Source organism: Ambystoma mexicanum, chromosome 13 (genome assembly GCF_040938575.1).
Source record: "Ambystoma mexicanum isolate Mex_15411 chromosome 13, UKY_AmexF1_1, whole genome shotgun sequence".
Taxonomy (NCBI): Eukaryota; Metazoa; Chordata; class Amphibia; order Caudata; family Ambystomatidae; genus Ambystoma; species Ambystoma mexicanum.
The window spans coordinates 804,017,487-804,043,904 of NC_090938.1; positions in this window are offsets into that span (position 1 = coordinate 804,017,487).

Sequence of the window (26,418 nt, forward strand, 5' to 3'; positions counted from 1 at the left end):
GCTCCATACACACATGCACACCCATACACTATCCATGCTCCATACACACACGCACACCCATTCACTATCAATGCTCCATACACACACGCAAACCCATACACTATCCATGCTCCATACACACACGCACACCCATACACTATCCATGCTCCATACGCACACCCATACACCATCCATGCTCCATACACACACGCACACCCATACACTATCCATGCCCCATTCACACACACACCGATACACTATCCATGAGCCATACACACACACACCCATACACTATCCATGAGCCATACACACTCACACACCCACACACCATCCATGCGCCATACACACACCCATACACCATCCATGCTCCATACACACACGCACACCCATACACTATCCATGCTCCATACACACACGCACACCCATACACTATCCATGCTCCATACACACACGCACACCCATACACTATCTATGCTCCATACACACACGCACGCCCATACACTATCCATGCTCCATACACACACGCACACCCATACACTATCCATGCTCCATACACACACGCACACCCATACACTATCCATGCTCCATACACACACGCACACCCATACACTATCCATGCTCCATACACACACGCACACCCATACACTATCTATGCTCCATACACACACACACACCCATACACTATCCATGAGCCATACACACACCCATACACTATCCATGAGCCATACACACACACACACACACATACACCATCCATGCTCCATACACACATGCACACCCATACACTATCCATGCTCCATACAGACACGCACACCCATACACTATCCATGCTCCATACACACACGCACACCCATACACTATCCATACGCCATACACACGCACACCCATACACTATCCACGAGCCATACACACACACACACACACACATACCCATACACTATCCATGCGCCATACACACACCCATACACTATCCATGCGCCATACACACACACCCATACACCATCCATGCTCCATACACACACACACACCCATACACTATCCATGCTCCATACACACACGCACACCCATACACTATCCATGCTCCATACACACACGCACACCCATACACTATCCATGCTCCATACACACACGCACACCCATACACTATCCACGCTCCATACACACATGCACACCCATACACTACCCATGCTCCACACACACACGCACACCCATACACTATCCATGCGCCATACACATACGCACACCCATACACTATCCATGCTCCATACACACATGCACACCCATACACTATCCATGCGCCATACATACACGCACACCCACACACTATCCATGCTCCATACACACACGCACACCCATACACTATCCATGCTCCATACACACATGCACACCCATACACTATCCATGCTCCATACACACACGCACACCCATACACTATCCATGCTCCATACACACATGCACACCCATACACACACACACCCATACACTATCCATGAGCCAAACACATACACACCCATACACCATCCATGCGCCATACACACACCCATACACCATCCATGCTCCATACACACACGCACACCCATACACTATCCATGCACCATACACACACGCACACCCATACACTATCCATGCACCATACACACATGCACACCCATACACTATCCATGCTCCATACACACACGCACACCCATACACTATCCATGCTCCATACACACACACACACCCATACACTATCCATGCGCTATACACACACGCACACCCATACACTATCCATGCTCCATACACACATGCACACCCATACACTATCCATGCTCCTTACACACACGCACACCCATACACTATCTATGCTCCATACACACACGCACACCCATACACTATCCATGCTCCATACACACACGCACACCCATACACTATCCATGCGCCATACACACACATACCCATACACTATCCATGAGCCATACACACACACACACACACATCCACCCATTCACCATCCATGCGCCATACACACACCCATACACCATCCATGCTCCATACACACACCCATACACTATCCATGCTCCATACACACACGCACACCCATACAGTATCCATGCTCCATACACACACGCACACCCATACACTATCCATGCTCCATACACACACACACACCCATACACTAACCATGGGCCATTCACACACACACCCATACACTATCCATGAGCCATACACACACACACACACACACCCATACACCATCCATGCGCCATACACACACCCATACACCATCCATGCTCCATACACACACGCATACCCATAAACTATCCATGCTCCATACACACACGCACACCCATACACTATCCATGCTCCATACACACACGCACACCCATACACTATCCATGCTCCATACACACACGCACACCCATACACTATCCATGCTCCATACACACACGCACACCCATACACTATCCATGCTCCATACACACACGCACACCCATACACTATCCATGCTCCATACACACATGCACCATACACACACACACCCATACACTATCCATGAGCCATACACACACACCCATACACTATCCATGCACCATACACACACCCATACACCATCCATGCTCCATACACACACGCACACCCATACACTATCCATGCGCCATACACACACGCCCACCCATACACTATCCATGCTCCATACACACACGCACACCCATACACTATCCATGCTCCATACACACACGCACACCCATACACTGTCCATGTGCCACACACACACGCACACCCATACACTATCCATGCGCCACACACACACACACCCATACACTATCCATGAGCCACACACACACCCATACACCATCCATGAGCCATACACCATCCATGCTCCATACACACACGCACACCCATACACTATCCATGCTCCATACACACGCACACCCATACACTATCCATGCTCCATACACACTCCCACACCCATACACTATCCATGCTCCATACACACCCATACACTATCCATGCTCCATACACACATGCACACCCATACACTATCCATGCTCCATACACACACGCACACCCATACACTATCCATGCTCCATACACACACGCACACCCATAGACTATCCATGCTCCATACACACACGCACACCCATACACTATCCATGCGCCATTCACACACACACCGATACACTATCAATGAGCCATACACACACACACGCCCATACAGTATCCCTGAGCCATACACACACACACCCATACACCATCCATGCGCCATACACACACCCATACACCATCCATACACCATCCATGCTCCATACACACACGCACACCCATACACTATCCATGCTCCATACACACATGCACACCCATGCACTATCCATGCTCCATACACACACGCACACCCACACACTATCCATGCTCCATACACACATGCACACCCATACACACACGCACACCCATACACTATCCATGCTCCATACGCACACCCATACACTATCCATGCTCCATACACACACACACCCATACACTATCCATGAGCCATACACACACACACACACACACACACACACCATCCATGCGCCATACACACACCCATACACCATCCATGCTCCATACACACACGCACACCCATATACTATTCATGCTCCATACACACGCACACCCATACACTATCCATGCTCCATACACACACGCACACCCATACACTATACATGCTCCATACACACACGCACTCCTATACACTATCTATGCTCATACACACACGCACACCCATACACTACCCATGCTCCATACACACACGCACACCCATACACTATCCATGCTCCATACACACACGCACCGATATACTATCCATGAGCCATGCACACACACACACCCATACACTATCCATGCGCCATACACACACACCCATGCACTATCCATGAGCCATACACACACGCACACCCATACACTATCCATGCTCCATACACACACGCACACCCATACACTATCATGCTCCATACACACACGCACACCCATACACTATCCATGCTCCATACACACACGCACACCCATACACTATCCAAGCTCTATTGCGAATTCACCAAATATGCACCATCTGCGCGACATCTATGTTAATTGTTAAAGGTATTTGTACCGCGCACCGTCACCAACGGAATTGGTTCCCAGGTGCTCTGGCGGATCTGTAAACGATAAGGTGGAATGGGTTAGTAAGGTGAAGAGGGAGTAGGATAGTGAGAGGAGTGGTGTTCTGTTGGCAGCTTCAGCTCAGTATGCACCAGATACTGAGCTTTGGTGCAGGTATTGGATCGGTGTCAGTCCGCGTGTGCTGTTGCTCCGGTTTATGTGTTGTTGCAGTGTTGTGAAGTGTGTGCGGTTTGTGGTGCGAGTGATGGTTTTGTGAGTTTTTGAGTGAGATAAGTGAGTTTGAGGTTATATTGGTTAGTGGGTTACCTGACCTTTAGCATGTTGGCCTTCACAGTCTTATCTAGAAGCGGCGCAGGTCAATGTTCAGAGTTCTATCTAGGTGTGGGCATGCTAACATTCACAATCCTATCTAGATGCGGCGCAGGCTGGTGTTCACAGTTCTAAGTGTGGCACATGCTAACATTCACAATCTTACCTAGATGCTACGCAGGCTAACGTTCACAATTCTATCTAGGTGTGGGCATGCTAACATTCACAATCTTATCTAGATGCGGCGCAGGCTGGTGTTCACAGTTCTAAGTGTGGCACATGCTAACCTTCAAGTTTCATCTGGGCGCGGGCATGCTATCCTTCAATCAAAACCTATCTGGATGCGACGCAGGCCAACGTTCACAATTCTATCTAAGTGTGGACATGCTAATATTTACCAATCTGTCTAAGTGTGGACATGCTAATATTCACAATTCCATCTCGATGTGACACAGGCTAATATTCACAATTCTATCTAAGTGTGGACACGCCAATATTATGGCACTCTATGTCATTGGGAGGTAAGATAGAGTGGCAGTGATTTTCTGGAGTTGAGTAATTGCTCCACTCCCCACCTATGCCACACTCACATTTTTTGTTGGTGTCTGTTGACTGCTGACTTCACTGGCTTCCCCTGCAGACACCTGCAGACACATCTTGGAGCCGCCAATGTAGGAGCCGTCCTTGGGGTCCTGCAGACACATCTTGGAGCCGCCAATGTAGGAGCAGTCCTTGGGGTCCTGCAGACACATCTTGAAGCCGCCAATGTAGGAGCTGTCCTTGGCCTTGGGGTCCTGCAGACACATCTTGGAGCCGCCAATGTAGGAGCCGTCCTTGGGGTCCTGCAGACACATCTTGGAGCCGCCAATGTAGGAGCCGTCCTTGGGATCCTGCAGACACATCTTGGAGCCGCCAATGTAGGAGCCGTCCTTGGGGTCCTGCAGACACATCTTGGAGCCGCCAATGTAGGAGCCGTCCTTGGCCTTGGGGTCCTGCAGACACATCTTGGAGCCGCCAATGTAGGAGCCGTCCTTGGGGTCCTGCAGACACATCTTGGAGCCGCCAATGTAGGAGCCGTCCTTGGGGTCCTGCAGACACATCTTGGAGCCGCCAATGTAGGAGCCGTCCTTGGGGTCCTGCAGACACATCTTGGAGCCGCCAATGTAGGAGCCGTCCTTGGCCTTGGGGTCCTTAGCTACAGGGGCTGCCGGGCAGAGGGCTGCTCTGGGAGGGTTTATGATATGTGGCCAAGAGACCAATCAGGGTGCCGGGGGAGGGTTGGGAGGCGGGATTGGTATGGGGAAGGAGGGTGGGAGGGAGGAAGTGGACTGGAGCGCTGAGCGCGCTAAAAGCCATTTTCAAACACTTTTACAGTGTTTGAAATGGTTGTGGGGCCATCTGGGGGCTAAACTCACTGTGTGCAGCATCTTCCAATGTCTTTGCATCTACCATCCGGGCACCACCAATCCCCGCCCCGTGCACTATCCATGCACCCACCGTGGGGCGTACTTATCCCCGAATGTAATTTCCAGGCAGTGACAATGACATGACAAGTGAGGCCTGGCTCACGGAAAAAACAACCAGTGCATCTGGTGAACACCTGCTAGCCACCCTTTAAAGCGCCTCGAAGAAGCTGTATAAATACTGTGTACCAGTGCAAGCCTGGTCTCTACAGCCTTAGCATCACCCCTCCACGCGGGATGTGAAATGGGAGTATTACACATGTGACTTATACATTTTCGTCCTAAATTTGTTACAACCACACAAGGCGGTGCAACCCGTTTTGGCCCGGCCTTTTCCGCGCCTACAGCCTGTCCCTGCGCACTGTTGGCCGCGTGACCCTTTGCCGAAACATCCGGCGCCGAGACGGGAACTGCGCCAAAACATCCTCCTGCGCCCGAGACTGCCTCTGGACGGTAAATATTAGCAGGAGCCCACATTGGCCAGCAGAGCAGCTGGGTGGGAGTGGGGGAGGGGTGTGTGAGGCCTGAGTGCAAATCTTGATAGCAATGCAATGCAGGGGCTACTAGACCCATGCCCCCTCCCTTCCCCTCAGGCCATAGACAGAGCCTCGCTCACAGTGGGTCCCAGGGAGGATGGCCAACTTCACAAAACAAGCATTGGCAATGCCAACAGTTTGGGATTTTGTGTAGGCGTGGGAAAGGCGCTTGCCAGGCACTGGCGTGGTGGTATTAACTGGCCATTGATGGTAGCAGCTGCCAAATGACGCCAGTGACTGGGCACAGAATAGCAGTACCGGCAAATGCCTAATACTTTCACACAAGCCAAAACGACTGGCTTTGCCATGCTGATTTTTAACAGGACTTCAAATGAAGGACATACAGAGTGCTTATACATTGAGTGGCATGAGGCAGACCTTGCTAATACATTTTTATTACAGCAGTAGAGCATCGACAGCTCCAGTTAAGTCATTAACTCACTGGAGACTGGTTTGAAAAAACACTGGCAGGCGCTTCCAGTGCACAGTTTGATGGCAAGGCTGGATTAAAGCGAGATCAAAGAGTTCCCAAGAGGAGGCGTGTTGGGTGAGGAGGGGCAGCAACTAGGGGGGAAGGGCCATAGGGATTAGCGTGGCCTTGGGAAGGCGATGGGTGGGCAAATAACCAAACCCCACAGCGCTGTGGGTGTATGTGTGTGTGTGTCCTGTCTGGACTCTAATGCTGCACTAGTTACGCCTATGGTATAGGGGATGGGGAGCAGCCCTCGAGACCCAGCGGGACGCGGCGTCTGCAGCAGGACTATCGCCGGGGGCGTATAGACCGCCCAGGCACGGGGCTCAAAGAGCAGGGACATCCCTGGGGTATCTCACGTCCACGCGGACAGCAGGGCTCACGTGTTACCCCCGCGCCCCCCGCAACCCCCGCGCCCCAGGACTCAGACAACACAGCTAGACCTCCCATACCACAGACTCTACAGACTCAGTCCTCAGACAGCACCGCCACCCGCCGGGCAATGGACTCTGTACTGAGACAGCAAAGCTATCTCCCAGGGAACAAAGACCCCACAGACTCAGTCCCCGGACAGCAGAGCTATCTCCCGGGGAACAACGACCCAACAGACTCAGTCCTCGGGGAGCAGAGCTATCTCTCAGGGAACACCGACCCCACAGACTCAGTCATCGGGGAGCAGGGAACACCGACCCCACAAACTCAGTCCCCAGACAGCAGAGCTATCTCCCGGGGAACACCGACCCAACAGACTCAGTCCTCGGGGAGCAGAGCTATCTCCCAGGGAACACCGACCCCACAGACTCAGTCCTCGGGGAGCAGAGCTATCTCCCAGGGAACACCGACCCCACAGACTCAGTCCTCGGGAGCAGGGAACACCGACCCCACAGACTCAGGCCCCAGACAGCAGAGCTATCTCCCGGGGAACACCGACCCCACAGACTCAGTCCTCGGGGAGCAGGGAACACCGACCCCACAGACTCAGTCCCCAGACAGCAAAGCTATCTCCCAGGGAACACCGACCCCACAGACTCAGTCCTCGGGGAGCAGAGCTATCTCCCGGGGGACACCGACCCCACAGACTCAGTCCCCGGACAGCAGAGCTATCTCCCGGGGAACACCGACCCCACAGATTCAGTCCTCGGGGAGCAGAGCTATCTCCCAGGGAAAACCGACCCCACAGACTCAGTCCCCGGACAGCAGAGCGATCTCCCAGGGAACACTGACCCCACAGATTCAGTCCCCAGACAGCAAAGCTATCTCCCGGGGAACATCCCCACCTACTCAGTCCTCGGGGAGCAGGGAACACCGACCCCACAGACTCAGTCCTCGGGGAGCAGAGCTATCTCCCAGGGAACACCGACCCCACATCTCAGTCCTCGGGGAGCAGAGCTATCTCTCGGGGAACAGAGACCCCACAGACTCAGTCTTTAGGAAGCAGAGATATCTCCCAGGGAACACCCCCACAGACTCAGTCCTCGGGGAGCAGGGAACACCGACCCCACAGACTCAGTCCTCGGGAGCAGAGCTATCTCCCGGGGGACACCGACCCCACAGACTCAGTCCTTAGGAAGCAGAGATATCTCCCAGGGAACACCCCCACAGATTCAGTCCTCGGGGAGCAGGGAACAACGACCCCACAGACTCAGTCCCCGGACAGCAGAGCTATCTCCCAGGGAACACCAACCCCACAGACTCAGTCCTCGGGGAGCAGAGCTATCTCCCAGGGAACACCGACCCCACAGACTCAGTCCTCGGGGAGCAGGGAACACCGACCCCACAGACTCAGTCCCCGGACAGGAGAGCGATCTCCCAGGGAACACCGACCCCACAGACTCAGTCCCCAGACAGCAAAGCTATCTCCCGGGGAACATCCCCACGTACTCAGTCCTCGGGGAGCAGGGAACACCGACCCCACAGACTCAGTCCTCGGGGAGCAGAGCTATCTCCCAGGGAACACCGACCCCACAGACTCAGTCCTTGGGGACCAGAGCTATCTCCCAGGGAACACCGACCCCACAGACTCAGTCCCCAGACAGCAGAGCTATCTCCCGGGGGACACCGACCCCACGTACTCAGTCCCCGGACAGCAGAGCTGTCTCTCGGGGAATACAGACCCAACAGACTCAGTCCTCGGGGAGCAGGGAACACCGACCCCACAGACTCAGTCTTCAGACAGCAGAGCTATCTCCCAGGGAACATCCCCACCTACTCAGTCCTCGGGGAGCAGGGAACACCGACCCCACAGACTCAGTCCCCGGAGGGCAAAGCTATCTCCCAGGGAACATCCCCACAGACTCAGTCCTTGGGGAGCAGGGAACACCGACCCCACAGACTCAGTCCTCAGACAGCAGAGCGATCTCTCGGGGAACAGAGACCCCACAGACTCAGTCCTTAGGAAGCAGAGATATCTCCCAGGGAACACCCCCACAGACTCAGTCCTCGGGGAGCAGGGAACACCGACCCCACAGACTCAGTCCTCGGGGAGCAGGGAACACCGACCCCACAGACTCAGTCATTGGGGAGCAGAGCTATCTTTCGGTGGAATACCGACCCCACAGACTCAGTCCTCGGGAGCAGAGCTATCTCCCAGGGAACACCGACCCCACAGACTCAGTCCTCGGGGAGCAGGGAACACCGATCCCACAGACTCATTCCCCGGACAGCAGAGCGATCTCCCAGGGAACACTGACCCCACAGATTCAGACCCCAGACAGCAAAGCTATCTCCCGGGGAACATCCCCACCTACTCAGTCCTCGGGGAGCAGGGAACACCGACCCCACAGACTCAGTCCTCGGGGAGCAGAGCTATCTCCCAGGGAACACCGACCCCACATCTCAGTCCTCGGGGAGCAGAGCTATCTCTCGGGGAACAGAGACCCCACAGACTCAGTCTTTAGGAAGCAGAGATATCTCCCAGGGAACACCCCCACAGACTCAGTCCTCGGGGAGCAGGGAACACCGACCCCACAGACTCAGTCCTCGGGAGCAGAGCTATCTCCCGGGGGACACCGACCCCACAGACTCAGTCCTTAGGAAGCAGAGATATCTCCCAGGGAACACCCCCACAGATTCAGTCCTTGGGGAGCAGGGAACACCGACCCCACAGACTCAGTCCCCGGACAGCAGAGCTATCTCCCAGGGAACACCGACCCCACAGACTCAGTCCTCGGGGAGCAGAGCTATCTCCCAGGGAACACCGACCCCACAGACTCAGTCCTCGGGGAGCAGGGAACAGCGACCCCACAGACTCAGTCCCCGGACAGGAGAGCGATCTCCCAGGGAACACCGACTCCACAGACTCAGTCCCCAGACAGCAAAGCTATCTCCCGGGGAACATCCCCACCTACTCAGTCCTCGGGGAGCAGGGAACACCGACCCCACAGACTCAGTCCTCGGGGAGCAGAGCTATCTCCCAGGGAACACCGACCCCACAGACTCAGTCCTCGGGGAGCAGAGCTATCTTTCGGGGGAATACCGATCCCACAGACTCAGTCCTCGGGAGCAGAGCGATCTCTCGGACCCCAGAGACTCAGTCCTCGGGGAGCAGAACTATCTCCCGGGGAACATCGACCCAACAGACTCAGTCCTCGGGGAGCAGGGAACACCGACCCCACAGACTCAGTCTTCAGACAGCAGAGCGATCTCCCAGGGAACACCGACCCCACAGACTCAGTCCTCAGACAGCAGAGCCATCTCCCGGTGAACACCGACCCTACAGAATCAGTCCCCGGACAGCAAAGCTATCTCCCAGGGAACACCCCCACCGACTCAGTCCTCAGGGAGCAAAGCTATCTCGCGGGGAACACCGACCCCACAGACTCAGTTCCCGGGGAGCAGGGAACACCGACCCCACAGACTCAGTCCCCAGACCCAGAGCTATCTCCTGGGGAACACCGACCACACAGACACAAACCTCAGGGAGCAGATCGATCTCTCGGGGAACACCGACCACACAGACTCAGTCCTCGGGGAACAGAGCTATCTCCCAGGGAACACCGACCCCACAGACTCAGTCCTCAGGGATCAGGGAACACCGACCCCACAGACTCAGTTCCCAGACAGCAAAGCTATCTCCCAGGGAACACCCCCACAGACTCAGTCCTCGGGGAGCAGAGCTATCTCCCGGGGGACACCGACCCCACAGACTCAGTCCCTGGACAGCAGAGCTATCTCCCGGGGGACACCGACCCCACAGACTCAGTCCTTAGGAAGCAGAGATATCTCCCACGGAACACCCCCACAGACTCAGTCCTCGGGGAGCAGGGAACACCGACCCCACAGACTCAGTCCTTGGGGAGCAGAGCTATCTCCCAGGGAACACCGACCCTACAGACTCAGTCCTCGGGGAGCAGGGAACACCGACCCCACAGACTCAGTCCCCGGACAGCAGAGCGATCTCCCAGGGAACACCGACCCTACAGACTCAGTCCCCAGACAGCAAAGCTATCTCCCGGGAACATCCCCACCTACTCCGTCCTCGGGGAGCAGGGAACACCGACCCCACAGACTCAGTCCTCGGGGAGCAGAGCCATCTCCCAGGGAACACCGACCCCACAGACTCAGTCCTCGGGGAGCAGAGCAATCTCCCAGGGAACACCGACCCCACAGACTTAGTCATCGGACAGCAAAGCTATCTCCCAGGGAACATCCCCACAGACTCAGACCTCGGGGAGCAGGGAACACCGACCCCACAGACTCAGTCCTCAGACAGCAGAGCTATCTCTCGGGGAACAGAGACCCCACATATTCAGTCCTTAGGAAGCAGAGATATCTCCCAGGGAACACCCCCACAGACTCAGTCCTCGGGGAGCAGGGAACACCGTCCCCACAGAATCAGTCCTCGGGGAGCAGAGCTATCTCCTGGGGGACACCGACCCCACAGACTCAGTCCTTAGGAAGCAGAGATATCTCCCAGGGAACACCCCCACAGACTCAGTCGTCGGGGAGCAGGGAACACCGACCCCACAGACTCAGTCCCCGGACAGCAGAGCTATCTCCCAGGGAACACCGACCCCACAGACTCAGTCCTCGGGGAGCAGAGCTATCTCCCAGGGAACACCGACCCCACAGACTCCGTCCTCGGGGAGCAGGGAACACCGACGCCACAGACTCAGTCCCCGGACAGCAGAGCGATCTCCCAGGGAACACCGACCCCACAGACTCAGTCCCCAGACAGCAAAGCTATCTCCCGGGGAGCATCCCCACCTACTCAGTCCTCGGGGAGCAGGGAACACCGACCCCACAGACTCAGTCCTCGGGGAGCAGAGCTATCTCCCAGGGAACACCGACCCCACAGACTCAGTCCTCGGGGACCAGAGCTATCTCCCAGGGAACACCGACCCCGCAGACTCAGTCCCCAGACAGCAGAGCTATCTCCCGGGGGACACCAACCCCACAGACAGCAGAGCTATCTCTTGGGGAATACAGACCCAACAGACTCAGTCCTCGGGCAGCAGGGAACACCGACCCTACAGACTCAGTCCCCGGACAGCAGAACTATCTCCCGGGGGACACCAACCCCACAGACTCAGTCCTTAGGAAGCCGAGATATCACCCACAGAACACCCCCACAGACTCAGTCCTCGGGGAGCAGGGAACACTGACTCCACAGACTCAGTCCTTGGGGAGCAGAGCTATCTCCCAGGGAACACCGACCCCACAGACTCAGTCCTCGGGGAGCAGGGAACACCGACCCCACAAACTCAGTCCCCGGACAGCAGAGCGATCTCCCAGGGAACACCGACCCCACAGACTCAGTCCCCAGACAGCAAAGCTATCTCCTGGGGAACATCCCCACCTACTCAGTCCTCGGGGATCAGGGAACACCGACCCCACAGACTCAGTCCTCGGGGAGCAGAGCCATCTCCCAGGGAACACCGATCCCACAGACTCAGTCCTCGGGGAGCAGAGCTATCTCCCAGGGAACACCGACCCCGCAGACTCAGTCCCCGGACAGCAAAGCTATTTCCCAGGGAACATCCCCACAGACTCAGTCCTCGGGGAGCAGGGAACACCGACCCCACAGACTCAGTCCTCAGACAGCAGAGCTATCTCTCGGGGAACAGAGACCCCACAGATTCAGTCCTTAGGAAGCAGAGATATCTCCCAGGGAACACCCCCACAGATTCAGTCGTCGGGGAGCAGGGAACACCGACCCCACAGACTCCGTTCTCGGGGAGCAGAGCTATCTCCCAGGGAACACCGACCCCAAAGACTCCGTCCTCGGGGAGCAGGGAACACCGACGCCACAGACTCAGTCCCCGGACAGCAGAGCGATCTCCCAGGGAACACCGACCCCACAGACTCATTCCCCAGACAGCAAAGCTATCTCCCGGGGAGCATCCCCACCTACTCAGTCCTCGGGGAGCAGGGAACACTGACCCCACAGACTCAGTCCTCGGGGAGCAGAGCTATCTCCCAGGGAACACCGACCCCACAGACTCAGTCCTCGGGGACCAGAGCTATCTCCCAGGGAACACCGACCCACAGACTCAGTCCCCAGACAGCAGAGCTATCTCCCGGGGGACACCAACCCCACAGACTCAGTCCCCGGACAGCAGAGCTATCTCTTGGGGAATACAGACACAACAGACTCAGTCCTCGGGCAGCAGGGAACACCGACCCTACAGACTCAGTCTTCAGACAGCAGAGCTATCTCCCAGGGAACATCCCCACCTACTCAGTCCTCGGGGAGCAGGGAACACCGACCCCACAGACTCAGTCCCCGGACAGCAAAGCTATCTCCCAGGGAACACCGACCCCACAGACTCAGTCCCCGGACATCAAAGCTATCTCCCAGGGAACATCCGCACAGACTCAGTCCTCGAGGAGCAGGGAACACCGACCCCACAGACTCGGTCCTCAGACAGCAGAGCGATCTCTCGGGGAACAGAGACCCCACACACTCAGTCCTTAGGAAGCAGAGATAACTCCCAGGGAACACCCCCACAGACTCATTCCTCGGGGAGCAGGGAACACCGACCCCACAGACTCGGTCCTCAGGGAGCAGGGAACACCGACCCCACAGACTCAGTCCTTGGGGAGCAGAGCTATCTTTTGGGGGAATACCGACCCCACAGACTCAGTCCTCGGGAGCAGAGCAATCTCTCGGATCCCAGAGACTCAGTCCTCGGGGAGAACAACTATCTCTCAGGGAACACCGACCCCACAGACTCAGTCTCCAGACAGCAGAGCGATCTCTCGGGGGACAATGACCCCACAGACTCAGTCCCCAGAAGCAGAGCTATCTCCCAGGGAAACCCCCACAGACTCAGTCGTCGGGGAGCAGGGAACACCGACCCCACAGACTCAGTCCCCAGACAGAAGAACTATCTCCCGGGGAACACCGACCCCACAGACTCAGTCCTCGGGGAGCAGAGCTATCTTTCGGGGTAATACCGACCCCACAGACTCAGTCCTCTGGGAGCAGAGCTATCTTTCGGGGAATACCTACCCCACAGACTCAGTCCTCGGAGAGCAGAGCTATCTCCTGGGGAACACCGACCCAACAGACTCAGTCCTCGGGGAGCAGGGAACACCGACCCCACAGACTCAGTCCTCGGGGAGCAGGGAACACCGACCCCACAGACTCAGTCCTTAGGAAGCAGAGCTATCTCCCAGGGAACACCCCCACAGACTCAGTCGTCGGGGAGCAGGGAACACCGACCCCACAGACTCAGTCCCCAGACAGAAGAGCTGTCTCCCGGGGAACACTGACCCCACAGACTCAGTCCTTGGGGAGCAGAGCTATCTTTCGGGGGAATACCGACCCCACAGACTCAGTCCTCGGGAGCAGAGCATTCTCTCGGACCCCAGAAACTCAGTCCTCGGGGAGCAGAACTATCTCTCAGGGAACACCGACCCCACAGACTCAGTCCCCAGACAGCAGAGCGATCTCTCGGGGGACACTGACCCCACAGACTCAGTCCCCATAAGCAGCGCTATCTCCCAGGGAACACCCCCACAGACTCAGTCGTCGGGGAGCAGGGAACACCGACCCCACAGACTCAGTCCCCAGACAGAAGAACTATCTCCCGGGGAACACCGACCCCACAGACTCAGTCCTCGGGGAGCAGAGCTATCTTTCGGGGTAATACCGACCCCACAGACTCAGTCCTCTGGGAGCAGAGCTATCTTTCGGGGGAATACCTACCCCACAGACTCAGTCCTCGGAGAGCAGAGCTATCTCCTGGGGAACACCGACCCCACAGACTCAGTCCCCGGGGAGCAGGGAACACCGACCCCACAGACTCAGTCCCCAGACAGCAGAGCTATCTCCTGGGGAACACCGACCACACAGACACAATCCTCAGGGAGCAGATCGATCTCTCGGGGAACACCGACCACACAGACTCAGTCCTCGGGGAGCAGAGCTATCTCCCAGGGAACACCGACCCCACAGACTCAGTCCCCGGACAGCAGAGCTATCTCCCGGGAACACCCCCACAGACTCAGTCCTCGGGGATCAGGGAACACCGACCCCACAGAATCAGTTCCCAGACAGCAAAGCTATCTCCCAGGGAACACCCCCACAGACTCAGTCCTCGGGGAGCAGAGCTATCTCCCGGGGGACACCGACCGCACAGACTCAGTCCCCGGATAGCAGAGCTATCTCCCGGGGGACACCGACCCCACAGACTCAGTCCTTAGGAAGCAGAGATATCTCCCACGGAACACCCCCACAGACTCAGTCCTCGGGGAGCAGGGAACACCGACCCCACAGACTCAGTCCTTGGGGAGCAGAGCTATCTCCCAGGGAACACCGACCCTACAGACTCAGTCCTCGGGGAGCAGGGAACACCGACCCCACAGACTCAGTCCCCGGACAGCAGAGCGATCTCCCAGGGAACACCGACCCCACAGACTCAGTCCCCAGACATTAAAGCTATCTCCCGGGAACATCCCCACCTACTCCGTCCTCGGGGAGCAGGGAACACCGACCCCACAGACTCAGTCCTCGGGGAGCAGGGAACACTGACCCCACAGACTCAGTCCTTGGGGAGCAGAGCTATCTCCCAGGGAACACCGACCCCACAGACTCAGTCCTCGGGGAGCAGGGAACACCGACCCCACAGACTCAGTCCCCGGACAGCATAGCGATCTCCCAGGGAACACCGACCCCACAGACTCAGTCCCCAGACAGCAAAGCTATCTCCCGGGGAACATCCCCACCTACTCAGTCCTCGGGGAGCAGGGAACACCGACCCCACAGACTCAGTCCTCGGGGAGCAGAGCCATCTCCCAGGGAACACCGACCCCAAAGACTCAGTCCTCGGGGAGCAGAGCTATCTCCCAGGGAACACCGACCCCGCAGACTCAGTCCCCGGACAGCAAAGCTATCTCCCAGGGAACATCCCCACAGACTCAGTCCTCGGGGAGCAGGGAACACCGACCCCGCAGACTCAGTCCTCAGACAGCAGAGCTATCTCTCGGGGAACAGAGACCCCACAGATTCAGTCCTTAGGAAGCAGAGATATCTCCCAGGGAACACCCCCACAGACTCAGTCCTCGGGGAGCAGTGAACACCGACACCAAAGAATCAGTCCTCGGGGAGCAGAGCTATCTCCCAGGGAACACCGACCCCACAGACTCCGTCCTCGGGGAGCAGGGAACACCGACGCCACAGTCTCAGTCCCCGGACAGCAGAGCGATCTCCCAGGGAACACCGACCCCACAGACTCAGTATCCAGACAGCAAAGCTATCTCCCGGGGAGCATCCCCACCTACTCAGTCCTCGGGGAGCAGGGAACACTGACCCCACAGACTCAGTCCTCGGGGAGCAGAGCTATCTCCCAGGGAACACCGACCCCACAGACTCAGTCCTCGGGGACCAGAGCTATCTCCCAGGGAACACCGACCCACAGACTCAGTCCCCAGACAGCAGAGCTATCTCCCGGGGGACACCAACCCCACAGACTCAGTCCCCGGACAGCAGAGCTATCTCTTGGGGAACACAGACCCAACAGACTCAGTCCTCGGGCAGCAGGGAACACCGACCCTACAGACTCAGTCTTCAGACAGCAGAGCTATCTCCCAGGGAACATCCCCACCTACTCAGTCCTCGGGGAGCAGGGAACACCGACCCCACAGACTCAGTCCCCAGACAGCAAAGCTATCTCCCAGGGAACACCGACCCCACAGACTCAGTCCCCGGACATCAAAGCTATCTCCCAGGGAACATCCGCACAGACTCAGTCCTCGAGGAGCAGGGAACACCGACCCCACAGACTCGGTCCTCAGACAGCAGAGCGATCTCTCGGGGAACAGAGACCCCACACACTCAGTCCTTAGGAAGCAGAGATATCTCCCAGGGAACACCCCCACAGACTCATTCCTCGGGGAGCAGGGAACACCGACCCCACAGACTCGGTCCTCAGGGAGCAGGGAACACCGACCCCACAGACTCAGTCCTTGGGGAGCAGAGCTATCTTTCGGGGGAATACCGACCCCACAGACTCAGTCCTCGGGAGCAGAGCGATCTCTCGGATCCCAGAGACTCAGTCCTCGGGGAGCAGAACTATCTCTCGGGGGACACTGACCCCACAGACTCAGTCCCCAGAAGCAGAGCTATCTCCCAGGGAACACCCCCACAGACTCAGTCGTCGGGGAGCAGGGAACACCGACCCCACAGACTCAGTCCTCAGGGAGCAGAGCTATCTTTCGGGGGAATACCTACCCCACAGACTCAGTCCTCGGAGAGCAGAGCTATCTTTCGGGGTAATACCGACCCCACAGACTCAGTCCTCTGGGAGCAGAGCTATCTTTCGGGGGAATACCTACCCCACAGACTCAGTCCTCGGAGAGCAGAGCTATCTCCTGGGGAACACCGACCCAACAGACTCAGTCCTCAGGGAGCAGAGCTATCTTTCGGGGTAATACCGACCCCACAGACTCAGTCCTCTGGGAGCAGAGCTATCTTTCGGGGGAATACCTACCCCACAGACTCAGTCCTCGGAGAGCAGAGCTATCTCCTGGGGAACACCGACCCAACAGACTCAGTCCTCGGGGAGCAGGGAACACCGACCCCACAGACTCAGTCCTCGGGGAGCAGGGAACACCGACCCCACAGACTCAGTCCTTAGGAAGCAGAGCTATCTCCCAGGGAACACCCCCACAGACTCAGTCGTCGGGGAGCAGGGAACACCGACCACACAGACTCAGTCCCCAGACAGAAGAGCTATCTCCCGGGGAACACTGACCCCACAGACTCAGTCCTTGGGGAGCAGAGCTATCTTTCGGGGGAATACCGACCCCACAGACTCAGTCCTCGGGAGCAGAGCATTCTCTCGGACCCCAGAAACTCAGTCCTCGGGGAGCAGAACTATCTCTCAGGGAACACCGACCCCACAGACTCAGTCCCCAGACAGCAGAGCGATCTCTCGGGGGACACCGACCCCACAGACTCAGTCCCCAGACAGCAGAGCGATCTCTCGGGGGACACCAACCCCACAGACTCATTCTCCAGACAGCAAAGCTATCTCCCAGGGAACACCGCCACAGACTCAGTCGTCGGGGAGCAGGGAACATCGACCCCACAGACTCAGTCCTCAGGGATCAGAGCTATCTTTCGGGGGAATACCGACCCCACAGACTCAGTCCTCGGGGAGCAGAGCTATCTTTCGGGGGAATACCGACCCCACAGACTCAGTCCTCGGGAGCAGAGCGATCTCTCGGACCCCAGAGCCTCAGTCCTCGGGGAGCAGAACTATCTCCCGGGGAACACCGACCCAACAGACTCAGTCCTCAGGGAGCAGGGAACCCCAACGCCACAGACTCAGTCTTCAGACAGCAGAGCAATCTCCCAGGGAACACCGACCCCACAGACTCAGTCCCCGGACAGCAAAGCTATCTCCCAGGGAACACCTCCACCGACTCAGTCCTCGGGGAGCAAAGCTATCTCCCGGGAACACCGACCCCACAGACCCAGTCCCTGGGGAGCAGGGAACACCGACCCCACAGACTCAGTCCCCAGACAGCAGAGCTGTCTCCCGGGGAACACCGACCCCACAGACTCAGTCCCGAGACAGCAGATCGATCTCTCGGGGAACATCAACCCCACAGACTCAGTCCTCGGGGAGCAGAGCTATCTCCCGGGGAACACCGACCCCACAGACTCAGTCCTCGGGGAGCAGAGCTATCTCTTGGACCCCCCAGACTCAGTCCTCGGGAGCAGAGCTATCTCTCGGGGGGCCCAACCCTAAAGAATCAGTCCTCGGGAGCAGAGCTATCTCTCGGACTCCACAGACTCAGTCCTCGGGGAGCAGAGCTATCTCCCGGGGAACACCAACCCCACAGACTCAATCCTCAGGGAGCAGATCGATCTCTCGGGGAACACCGACCCCACAGACTCAGTCCTCAGGGAGCAGAGCTATCTCCCGGGGGACACCGACCCCACAGACTCAGTCCTTAGGAAGCAGAGATATCTCCCAGGGAACACCCCCACAGACTCAGTCCTCGGGGAGCAGGGAACACCGACCACACAAACTCAGTCCCCGGACAGCAGAACTATCTCCCGGGGAACACCGACCCCACAGACTCAGTCCTCGGGGAGCAGAGCTATCTCCCAGGGAACACCGACCCCACAGACTCAGTCCTCGGGGAGCAGGGAACACCGATCCCACAGACTCAGTCCCCGGACAGCAGAGCGATCTCCCAGGGAACACTGACCCCACAGACTCAATCCTCGGGGTGCAGAGCTATCTCCCAGGGGACACCGACCCCACTGACTCAGTCCTCGGGGAGCAGAGCTATCTCCCGGGGCACACCGACCCCACAGACTCAGTCCTTAGGAAGCAGAGATATCTCCCACGGAACACCCCCACAGACTCAGTCCTCGGGGAGCAGGGAACACCGACCCCACAGACTCAGTCCTCGGGGAGCAGAGCTATCTCCCAGGGAACACCGACCCCACAGACTCAGTCCTCGGGGAGCAGGGGACACCGACCCCACAGACTCAGTCCCCGGACAGCAGAGCGATCTCCCAGGGAACACCGACCCCACAGACTCAGTCCCCAGACAGCAAAGCTATCTCCCGGGGAACATCCCCACCTACTCAGTCCTCGGGGAGCAGGGAACACCGACCCCACAGACTCAGTCCTCGGGGAGCAGAGCTATCTCCCAGGGAACACCGACCCCACAGACTCAGTCCTCGGGGAGCAGAGCTATCTCTCGGGGAACAGAGACCCCACAGACTCAGTCCTTAGGAAGCAGAGATATCTCCCGGGGAACACCCCCACAGACTCAGTCCTCGGGGAGCAGGGAACACCGACCCCACAGACTCAGTCCTCGGGAGCAGAGCTATCTCCCGGGGGACACCGACCCCACAGACTCAGTCCTTAGGAAGCAGAGATATCTCCCAGGGAACACCCCCACAGATTCAGTCCTCGGGGAGCAGGGAACACCGACCCCACAGACTCAGTCCCCGGACAGCAGAGCTATCTCCCAGGGAACACCGACCCCACAGACTCAGTCCTCGGGGAGCAGAGCTATCTCCCAGGGAACACTGACCCCACAGACTCAGTCCTCGGGGAGCAGGGAACACCGACCCCACAGACTCAGTCCCCGGACAGGAGAGCGATCTCCCAGGGAACACCGACCCCACAGACTCAGTCCCCAGACAGCAAAGCTATCTCCCGGGGAACATCCCCACCTACTCAGTCCTCGGGGAGCAGGGAACACCGACCCCACAGACTCAGTCCTCGGGGAGCAGAGCTATCTCCCAGGGAACACCGACCCCACAGACTCAGTCCTCGGGGACCAGAGCTATCTCCCAGGGAACATTGACCCCACAGACTAAGTCCCCAGACAGCAGAGCTATCTCCCGGGGGACACCGACCCCACAGACTCAGTCCCCGGACAGCAGAGCTATCTCTCGCGGAATACAGACCCAACAGACTCAGTCCTCGGGGAGCAGGGAACACCGACCCCACAGACTCAGTCTTCAGACAGCAGAGCTATCTCCCAGGGAGCATCCCCACCTACTCAGTCCTCGGGGAGCAGGGAACACCGACCCCACAGACTCAGTCCCCAGAAGCAGAGCTATCTCCCAGGGAACACCCCCACAGACTCAGTCGTCGGGGAGCAGGGAACACCGACCCCACAGACTCAGTCCCCAGACAGAAGAGCTATCTCCCGGGGAACACCGACCCCACAGACTCAGTCCTCGGGGAGCAGAGCTATCTTTCGGGGGAATACCGACCCGCAGACTCAGTCCTCGGGGAGCAGAGCTATCTTTTGGGGGAATACCGACCCCACAGACTCAGTCCTCGGGGAGCAGAGCTATCTCCCGGGGAACACCGACCCAACAGACTCAGTCCTCGGGGAGCAGGGAACACCGACCCCACAGACTCTGTCTTCAGACAGCAGAGCCATCTCCCGGTGAACACCGACCCCACAGACTCAGTCTTCGGGAGCAGGGAACACCGACCCCACAGACTCAGTCCTCGGGGAGCAGGGAACACCGATCCCACAGACTCAGTCCTTAGGAAGCAGAGCTATCTCCGAGGGAACACCCCCACAGACTCAGTCGTCGGGGAGCAGGGAACACCGACCCCACAGACTCAGTCCCCAGACAGAAGAGCTATCTCCCGGGGAACACTGACCCCACAGACTCAGTCCTTGGGGAGCAGAGCTATCTTTCGGGGGAATACCGACCCCACAGACTCAGTCCTCGGGGAGCAGAACTATCTGTCAGGGAACACCGACCCCACAGACTCAGTCTCCAGACAGCAGAGCGACCTCTCGGGGACACCGACCCCACAGACTCAGTCCCCAGACAGCAGAGCGATCTCTCGGGGGACACCGACCCCACAGACTCAGTCCTCGGGGAGCAGAGCTATCTTTCGGGGGAATACCGACCCCACAGACTCAGTCCTCGGGGAGCAGAGCTATCTTTCGGGGGAATACCGATCCCACAGACTCAGTCCTCGGGAGCAGAGCGATCTCTCGGACCCCAGAGACTCAGTCTTCGGGGAGCAGAACTATCTCCCGGGGAACACCGACCCAACAGACTCAGTCTTCAGACAGCAGAACGATCTCCCAGGGAACACCGACCCCACAGACTCAGTCCTCAGACAGCAGAGCCATCTCCCGGTGAACACCGACCCTACAGAATCAGTCCCCGGACAGCAAAGCTATCTCCCTGGGAACACCCCCACCGACTCAGTCCTCGGGGAGCAAAGCTATCTCCCGGGGAACACCTACCCCACAGACTCAGTCCCTGGGGAGCAGGGAACACCGACCCCACAGACTCAGTCTTCAGACAGCAGAACGATCTCCCAGGGAACACCGACCCCACAGACTCAGTCCTCAGACAGCAGAGCCATCTCCCGGTGAACACCGACCCTACAGAATCAGTCCCCGGACAGCAAAGCTATCTCCAAGGGAACACCCCCACCGACTCAGTCCTCGGGGAGCAAAGCTATCTCCCGGGGAACACCTACCCCACAGACTCAGTCCCTGGGGAGCAGGGAACACCGACCCCACAGACTCAGTCCCCAGACAGCAGAGCTATCTCCCGGGAACACCGCCCACACAGGCTCAGTCCTCGGGGAGCAGAGCCATCTCCCAGGGAACACCGACCCCACAGACTCAGTCCTCGGGGAGCAGAGCTATCTCCCAGGGAACACCGACCCCGCAGACTCAGTCCCCGGACAGCAAAGCTATCTCCCAGGGAACATCCCCACAGACTCAGTCCTCGGGGGGCAGGGAACACCGACCCCACAGACTCAGTCCTCAGACAGCAGAGCTATCTCTCGGGGAACAGAGACCCCACAGATTCAGTCCTTAGGAAGCAGAGATATCTCCCAGGGAACACCCCCACAGACTCAGTCCTCGGGGAGCAGGGAACACCGACACCACAGAATCAGTCCTCGGGGAGCAGAGCTGTCTCCCAGGGAACACCGACCCCACAGACTCCGTCCTCGGGGAGCAGGGAACACCGACGCCACAGTCTCAGTCCCCGGACAGCAGAGCGATCTCCCAGGGAACACCGACCCCACAGACTCAGTCCCCAGACAGCAAAGCTATCTCCCGGGGAGCATCCCCACCTACTCAGTCCTCGGGGAGCAGGGAACACTGACCCCACAGACTCAGTTCTCGGGGAGCAGAGCTATCTCCCAGGGAACACCGACCCCACAGACTCAGTCCTCGGGGACCAGACCTATCTCCCAGGGAACACCGACCCACAGACTCAGTCCCCAGACAGCAGAGCTATCTCCCAGGGGACACCAACCCCACAGACTCAGTCCCCGGACAGCAGAGCTATCTCTTGGGGAACACAGACCCAACAGACTCAGTCCTCGGGCAGCAGGGAACACCGACCCTACAGACTCAGTCTTCAGACAGCAGAGCTATCTCCCAGGGAACATCCCCACCTACTCAGTCCTCGGGGAGCAGGGAACACCGACCCCACAGACTCAGTCCCCAGACAGCAAAGCTATCTCCCAGGGAACACCGACCCCACAGACTCAGTCCCCGGACATCAAAGCTATCTCCCAGGGAACATCCGCACAGACTCAGTCCTCGAGGAGCAGGGAACACCGAGCCCACAGACTCGGTACTCAGACAGCAGAGCGATCTCTCGGGGAACAGAGACCCCACACACTCAGTCCTTAGGAAGCAGAGATATCTCCCAGGGAACACCCCCACAGACTCATTACTCGGGGAGCAGGGAACACCGACCCCACAGACTCGGTCCTCAGGGAGCAGGGAACACCGACCCCACAGACTCAGTCCTTGGGGAGCAGAGCTATCTTTCGGGGGAATACCGACCCCACAGACTCAGTCCTCGGGAGCAGAGCTATCTCTCGGATCCCAGAGACTCAGTCCTCGGGGAGCAGAACTATCTCTCGGGGGACACTGACGCCACAGACTCAGTCCCCAGAAGCAGAGCTATCTCCCAGGGAACACCCCCACAGACTCAGTCGTCGGGGAGCAGGGAACACCGACCCCACAGACTCAGTCCCCAGACAGAAGAACTATCTCCCGGGGAACACCGACCCCACAGACTCAGTCCCCAGACAGAAGAGCTATCTCCCGGGGAACACCGACCCCACAGACTCAGTCCTCGGGGAGCAGAGCTATCTTTCGGGGGAATACCGACCCGCAGACTCAGTCCTCGGGGAGCAGAGCTATCTTTTGGGGGAATACTGACCCCACAGACTCAGTCCTCGGGGAGCAGAGCTATCTCCCGGGGAACACCGACCCAACAGACTCAGTCCTCGGGGAGCAGGGAACACCGACCCCACAGACTCTGTCTTCAGACAGCAGAGCCATCTCCCGGTGAACACCGACCCCACAGACTCAGTCTTCGGGAGCAGGGAACACCGACCCCACAGACTCAGTCCTCGGGGAGCAGGGAACACCGATCCCACAGACTCAGTCCTTAGGAAGCAGAGCTATCTCCGAGGGAACACCCCCACAGACTCAGTCGTCGGGGAGCAGGGAACACCGACCCCACAGACTCAGTCCCCAGACAGAAGAGCTATCTCCCGGGGAACACTGACCCCACAGACTCAGTCCTTGGGGAGCAGAGCTATCTTTCGGGGGAATACCGACCCCACAGACTCAGTCCTCGGGGAGCAGAACTATCTGTCAGGGAACACCGACCCCACAGACTCAGTCTCCAGACAGCAGAGCGACCTCTCGGGGACACCGACCCCACAGACTCAGTCCCCAGACAGCAGAGCGATCTCTCGGGGGACACCGACCCCACAGACTCAGTCCTCGGGGAGCAGAGCTATCTTTCGGGGGAATACCGACCCCACAGACTCAGTCCTCGGGGAGCAGAGCTATCTTTCGGGGGAATACCGATCCCACAGACTCAGTCCTCGGGAGCAGAGCGATCTCTCGGACCCCAGAGACTCAGTCTTCGGGGAGCAGAACTATCTCCCGGGGAACACCGACCCAACAGACTCAGTCTTCAGACAGCAGAACGATCTCCCAGGGAACACCGACCCCACAGACTCAGTCCTCAGACAGCAGAGCCATCTCCCGGTGAACACCGACCCTACAGAATCAGTCCCCGGACAGCAAAGCTATCTCCCAGGGAACACCCCCACCGACTCAGTCCTCGGGGAGCAAAGCTATCTCCCGGGGAACACCTACCCCACAGACTCAGTCCCTGGGGAGCAGGGAACACCGACCCCACAGACTCAGTCTTCAGACAGCAGAACGATCTCCCAGGGAACACCGACCCCACAGACTCAGTCCTCAGACAGCAGAGCCATCTCCCGGTGAACACCGACCCTACAGAATCAGTCCCCGGACAGCAAAGCTATCTCCAAGGGAACACCCCCACCGACTCAGTCCTCGGGGAGCAAAGCTATCTCCCGGGGAACACCTACCCCACAGACTCAGTCCCTGGGGAGCAGGGAACACCGACCCCACAGACTCAGTCCCCAGACAGCAGAGCTATCTCCCGGGAACACCGCCCACACAGGCTCAGTCCTCGGGGAGCAGAGCCATCTCCCAGGGAACACCGACCCCACAGACTCAGTCCTCGGGGAGCAGAGCTATCTCCCAGGGAACACCGACCCCGCAGACTCAGTCCCCGGACAGCAAAGCTATCTCCCAGGGAACATCCCCACAGACTCAGTCCTCGGGGGGCAGGGAACACCGACCCCACAGACTCAGTCCTCAGACAGCAGAGCTATCTCTCGGGGAACAGAGACCCCACAGATTCAGTCCTTAGGAAGCAGAGATATCTCCCAGGGAACACCCCCACAGACTCAGTCCTCGGGGAGCAGGGAACACCGACACCACAGAATCAGTCCTCGGGGAGCAGAGCTATCTCCCAGGGAACACCGACCCCACAGACTCCGACCTCGGGGAGCAGGGAACACCGACGCCACAGTCTCAGTCCCCGGACAGCAGAGCGATCTCCCAGGGAACACCGACCCCACAGACTCAGTCCCCAGACAGCAAAGCTATCTCCCGGGGAGCATCCCCACCTACTCAGTCCTCGGGGAGCAGGGAACACTGACCCCACAGACTCAGTTCTCGGGGAGCAGAGCTATCTCCCAGGGAACACCGACCCCACAGACTCAGTCCTCGGGGACCAGACCTATCTCCCAGGGAACACCGACCCACAGACTCAGTCCCCAGACAGCAGAGCTATCTCCCAGGGGACACCAACCCCACAGACTCAGTCCCCGGACAGCAGAGCTATCTCTTGGGGAACACAGACCCAACAGACTCAGTCCTCGGGCAGCAGGGAACACCGACCCTACAGACTCAGTCTTCAGACAGCAGAGCTATCTCCCAGGGAACATCCCCACCTACTCAGTCCTCGGGGAGCAGGGAACACCGACCCCACAGACTCAGTCCCCAGACAGCAAAGCTATCTCCCAGGGAACACCGACCCCACAGACTCAGTCCCCGGACATCAAAGCTATCTCCCAGGGAACATCCGCACAGACTCAGTCCTCGAGGAGCAGGGAACACCGAGCCCACAGACTCGGTACTCAGACAGCAGAGCGATCTCTCGGGGAACAGAGACCCCACACACTCAGTCCTTAGGAAGCAGAGATATCTCCCAGGG